At 54.1% G+C, this 6,000-nt stretch overlaps 1 protein-coding gene and 1 non-coding gene across 3 annotated transcripts in view; one reads left to right on the top strand and one right to left on the bottom strand.

Annotated features, from left to right (window-relative positions):
- The window catches only part of TTC16 (tetratricopeptide repeat domain 16), a 535,487-nt gene that overhangs the window by 83,054 nt on the left and 446,433 nt on the right, over positions 1-6,000 (top strand). The window lies entirely within an intron of this gene.
- On the bottom strand, positions 2,913-3,066 carry LOC146868997 (5.8S ribosomal RNA). Its single transcript, XR_014968915.1, has one exon. It is a non-coding gene; the product is annotated as a 5.8S ribosomal RNA (ribosomal RNA).

Consider the following 6,000-nt stretch of genomic DNA (forward strand, 5'->3'; position numbering starts at 1 on the left):
CACTCTAGGCCTCTTTGCTTTCCTCCAAGATTTTTTAAATGTATTTTTAGTACGTATTGGGGGTGAATGTGCATGCAGTTATATGTGTAAACAATTTTAGCTTTTAAACTAGTGCTTAATTTAAGCCAGGGTTTTCCGGTGCACACCACCCCACTTAATAATTAACACATACTCTTATAATAATAAAAAAATCACCCCAAGCTGTTCAAGTGATTTTAAATAACACCACTTAAGCGCATAATAAAGTTACATACATACAAAGTAAATAGGATTTTTGGGCCTGCTTAAACTTTAATCCCCAACCATAGAATCATCATCTTTCTCCCTTATGCCACATCCACTCCACAATGACCTTTCTCTCACACATTATGTTCCTTCTTTACAGCACATTCATTTACCTATCTCACCTGATCCCTTCCCTCTTTTCTGCTCTTACACCTTCACACTTTTTTCCTTTTACCATTTTCTCCTTCTCTCTGCCACTCCTTTCCTAATTTCTCCCCACTCTCGCCGTCCCTTACTCCTATGTCGTCTGCCTCTTAGCCACTCTCTCCACACTTTCTCTCCTTCTCCCATTCTCCTCCTCTTCCCTTCCCATCTGTTTTCCCTCTCCCTCATACACTCCTCTCCTTAGGACACATTGCACAGTGAAAATAACTGTATTTAAATGAGTCCTTAATTTTAACCTGGGCTTTCCAGTGTGCACCGCGGTACTTAATAGCGAAACAAATCACCCAAAAGTATTGAAAGTAATTATACATAACACCACTTAATACTATAGTAAATTTTGTTACATACAACATAAATAAATATTGTGTCTCTTTGGTTAAATAATGTTTTATTTCATATTTAATGTACAACACTCTTCTTGGATGGCATTCTTTCTTTAGTTTTCAAAACCCAAGCATTAAGTACCCTGTTTCCCACTTGCATCGAAAGGCCTTTTGATAATTATCAGCATCGCCATCTTGCAGGGATGAGCCTTGATCAGAAGGACTTAAAACCCGAGCATTAAGTACCCTGTTTCCCACTTGCATCGAAAGGCCTTTTGATAATTATCGTTACAACAAACAAATGATGGACGGAATGCTGACAATGCAGACATTCTCCCCCAGTCAAGAGATCTGGGTTAAATCCATCGTTCTTTTGCCCACTACACCACCCCAGTTCAGACATGGCCATATGCAAATCAGTCTTGACCCTGTGCCTCATGGGAACAGTCCAGCCCGAACTGCCAAGCCATGTCTTCCCTGGACCGGAATCAAGCATCCTAGGACCGGTTTCTGGCTATCAGCCAGGATAGCTTGACCCCAGTGGCGTAGTGAGCACGGGTCCCACGTCTGGGAATACCCATCCCACTTAGGGCGAAAAGCGTTACAACAAACAAATGATGGACGGAATGCTGACAATGCAGACATTCTCCCCCAGTCAAGAGATCTGGGTTAAATCCATCGTTCTTTTGCCCACTACGCCACCCCAGTTTAGACATGGCCATATGCAAATCAGTCTTGACCCTGTGCCTCATGGGAACAGTCCAGCCCGAACTGCCAAGCCATGTCTTCCCTGGACCGGAATCAAGCATCCTAGGACCGGTTTCTGGCTATCAGCCGTCATCAGCCAGGATAGCTTGACTTCCCAGACGTGGGACCCGTGCTCACTACGCCACTGGAGTCAAGCTATCCTGGCTGATGACGGCTGATAGCCAGAAACCGGTCCTAGGATGCTTGATTCCGGTCCAGGGAAGACATGGCTTGGCAGTTCGGGCTGGACTGTTCCCATGAGGCACAGGGTAAGACTGATTTGCATATGGCCATGTCTAAACTGGGGTGGTGTAGTGGGCAAAAGAACGATGGATTTAACCCAGATCTCTTGACTGGGGGAGAATGTCTGCATTGTCAGCATTCCGTCCATCATTTGTTTGTTGTAACGCTTTTCGCCCTAAGTGGGATGGGTATTCCCAGACGTGGGACCCGTGCTCACTACGCCACTGGAGTCAAGCTATCCTGGCTGATGACGGCTGATAGCCAGAAACCGGTCCTAGGATGCTTGATTCCGGTCCAGGGAAGACATGGCTTGGCAGTTCGGGCTGGACTGTTCCCATGAGGCACAGGGTAAGACTGATTTGCATATGGCCATGTCTAAACTGGGGTGGTGTAGTGGGCAAAAGAACGATGGATGTAACCCAGATCTCTTGACTGGGGGAGAATGTCTGCATTGTCAGCATTCCGTCCATCATTTGTTTGTTGTAACGCTTTTGATAATTATCAGCATCGCCATCTTGCAGGGATGAGCCTTGATCAGAAGGACTTGGGCCCCCTGAGTGACGCCGGGGAGTCGGTCTTCTGTACGCCACATTTCCCGTATCCGCCGCCAAGCGGGGATTCGGCGCTGGACTCTTCCCTCTTCACTCGCCGTTACTGGGGGAATCCTGGTTAGTTTCTTTTCCTCCGCTTAGTAATATGCTTAAATTCAGCGGGTCGCCACGTCTGATCTGAGGTCTTAGTCGGAAGAAAAAAACGCCAAAGCATCAGGGGGAGCCGCTGGGGGAGGACAGGCCCCTGCCGGAGCAAGGGCCTGGCGTCCCAGCAGCGCGCGCACCCTCTTTCTCTGGATCGGATGTGGAGGGGTTAGCCCTCCCCGGGAAGCCGGCCGCAGAGGAGGGCGCCCGAGGTGTGTGCACACCCCCAGCCGGTTAGACACCACAGACAGCCATGCATGGCACGCAGCCAGGTGCCCCGGGATGGACCCAGGGCTGACCGGTCACCAGTACCTCCGCGCCAGGACCCGGCAAAGGATCCTGCCACGGGCGATCGGGTTGGTCTGACCTTGTGGGGGGACGAAGGGAAGCGGAACTTACCCTGCGACAAGCCCAGCCGCGTCCCATGGAAGCCCCAGGGCGATTGACGATCAAGCAGCCCTCAGACAGGCGTAGCCCCGGGAGGAACTCGGGGCCGCAAGGTGCGTCCGAAGTGTCGATGATCAATGTGTCCTGCAATTCACACTAATTCTTGCAGCTAGATGCGTTCTTTATCGACGCGCAAGCCGAGTGATCCACCGCCATGAGTCACAGGCAACTTTTTGAAAACGTTCGCCCACCTGCGAGCACAGGAGAGGCGGGAGGAGGGTGATGTCGTCCGTCCTAAGCCCGTGCGGTGAGACAGCCGGGCGCCCCATTCAAGGCTTCCCATCTGGGAGTCAGACTGCACCGTTGGGAGAAAAAAAACATTACCAGGCACTCGGCCCAGGAGTCATCCAGTGAGGAAGGGGGCTTCGGAGCAACGGGAGCAGGCAGCCCTGCAGCCGCCGGTCCCTCCCGGAGTAACCAGGGAGGGACTGCGCGAGTCTTTAAACCCCTCAGCCCGGCCGCACGGGACTGGGTCGAACCGGGTACCTGGCAACGAGGGAGGGTCGCCCCACCTGCACGTCAGCCATCAGTCGCCGGGCGGCCCAGAGCCGTGCCGGCGGGCTGTTGATTAGTCCACCCCACCCTCGCCTGGGTTGGAGGTGCCGTAGGGAAGAGCCAGGCGGCTCCCCTTCCCGCACGCCTCCCACCGAGAGGAGCCTCCCAGGCCATCGGCCCCTTCTCTTCCAGATCGTCCTGCCCGCGGAGAAGGGCCGCTCCTCAGTTCCCCGGAACCGGGCAGGGACTCGGGCGCCGGAGGCCCCAGCCAGCTGCAGGCCCTTCGAGGATGGGGCAGTACCAGCCCGGGGATGCACTGCCATTCGGTTTCCCCTAACCGCGGGGGTCGTGCCGGGTGAGCTTGGGTTCTGTCTCAGGAGGGCCTAGCGCTGAGCCCCACCCAGGAAAGGGACAGGAGACAGGGGCCGCCCCCCGCCCCGGTCCCTCGCGCGTCAGTCGGGCCCTCCCCGGGAAAGAGGCCCGCCGAAGTCCCGGTCCTCACCCAGGCGCCCCATGCGGCCACGGACCGCTCTGCCGGCTGGGGCGCGCCAGGGCAGGGCCGGGCCTTGTGCCTACGGTGCGTGCTTGGTGGGCTGAGGGCTTCGGGCTGGCGCCGTTGGTCACTCAGGCCACTCCGCCGTTAATGAGCCTTCTTCAGGTTCACCTACGGAAACCTTGTTACGACTTTTACTTCTGCTAGATAGTCAAGTTTGACCGTCTCCTCGGCGCTCCGCCAGGGCCGTCGCCGACCCCGGCGGGGCCAATCCGAGGACCTCATTAAACCATCCAATCGGTGGTAGCGACGGGCGGTGCGTACAAAGGGCAGGGACTTAATCAACGCGAGCTTATGATCCCCACTTACTGGGAATTCCTCGTTCATGGGAAATAATTGCAATTCCCAATCCCTATCACGAACGGGGTTCAGCGGGTTACCCGAACCTGTCGGCGAAGGGTAGACACACGCTGTTAGAAATGGGATTTCTGGTTGGCTAGGGCTTGCTCCAAAGCCAGGCAGAAACCACCACTCTAGTCAGGGCTGATAACCCCTGCTCACCCCCTTGGTAGCTTGGCACGAGCAGTCAGGCTTATCCCGGAGGCAATGTGTAAAGCGCTTGCGCGCGCACCCAGCAACAACACCCAAGGCCCACCACAAAGGAAACTCCACACAAGGTTATATATAAAAATAGCCTTTGTATTATACCAAAACACATTAGATAATATTCACACAATTTACACTGTGCCAACTGGCACTGGGCAGAATTTTACAAGGGACTATTTACATGGGACAGGGCCACATGGACCACTGTCAGAATCAGCACAAATCACCAATTGTACATGTAGAACATATACTAACTGTAACACAAATTAGCACGGTAGAGCACAACCAGTAACTACTGCCGCAATAATGACCTCAGCGTCATCACACTAGCATCAGGCATAAAACCTATCCTGCATCCATCACAGGGACATAAGCACATTATGCAATTTCTCATTAGTCTAACGCATTAGACCTAGCCACCTAAGTATAACTACACTAGGGGCGTACATCACACAGGGAGACATAGTCTCACTAGCAAGAACAACCTCATAATCAGAAAAGACCACATTTAGAGGTATAACACAGGGTGCGCAAAACATGCTATACAAAGTACATTTCCTAACACCCAATCACGTTAGCACATAAATCACAATAACACCTAAATTCAATTAGGGTCCAGGTTGCGCCAAAACCTAAACGTAGCAGCTGCCCACTACTTGCTGGGCAGCTGGGGACAAGAACAGGGCCTAAACGCTGCAGCTGGCACTAAGTGCTGCGCAGCTGGGGAAGTCAAATGAGGCATGGGCTCTCAATGGCCCCTGAAACAGTGTCCAAGACGTTGGAGCCACCTAGGCTCTAAAACAACATGTCCCCCTGGAGCACACTGGCTCCTGAAATCATCCTGCCAACATGCTAGAGCCCCCTTGGGCTCTGTAAACATACACGTGCCCTTCGTTGGAGCCACGCAGGCTCAGAACGTAAATAATGCCCCAAGCACTGTGGAGCGCACTGGCGCTCAGTAACATAACATTCCCACTGTGTGAGCCACTCGGGGCTCTTGAAGCAAATGTCCCCTTAAGCTTAGGAGCCACACGGGGCTCTTAAACTCGACATGCCCCCATAGCATTGGAACCATCTGTGGCTCGAGACAACTGCGCCCCATGTGGGAGCCACAGGGCTCTTAAAATAACATGTCCCGGTTGGAGCGGCCCACTGCCATGTGGGGCCGCTCAGGCAGTAGGCACTGGCACTGGTGCCTCGGTCCCCTCTTCCCCCCCAGCCCTCGTCACTCACCGGCTGGGGCGAAGGCTGGACTGAACTCCTCTCGCGGCGGCGGGGCTTCCCTCACTCCTGGGAGCCCCGCGCTGCAGTCTTCACCCGGGCCCCCTCCTGGGACCCGGGACTTCACCTATCGGCTCGCGGAGGCGGGGTGGGCTCCCACCCTCCTTGAATGATGCCGCCATGCTCACCACACTTCACCCGGTCCCCCATCTCGGGACCGGGACTTTGTAGATGGAGCCTGCGAGGCTCCGGGCGGATCTTGGGCGGCGAGCAGGACTTC

Source organism: Triturus cristatus, chromosome 1_2 (genome assembly GCF_964204655.1).
Source record: "Triturus cristatus chromosome 1_2, aTriCri1.1, whole genome shotgun sequence".
In the NCBI taxonomy this organism is placed as follows: domain Eukaryota; kingdom Metazoa; phylum Chordata; class Amphibia; order Caudata; family Salamandridae; genus Triturus; species Triturus cristatus.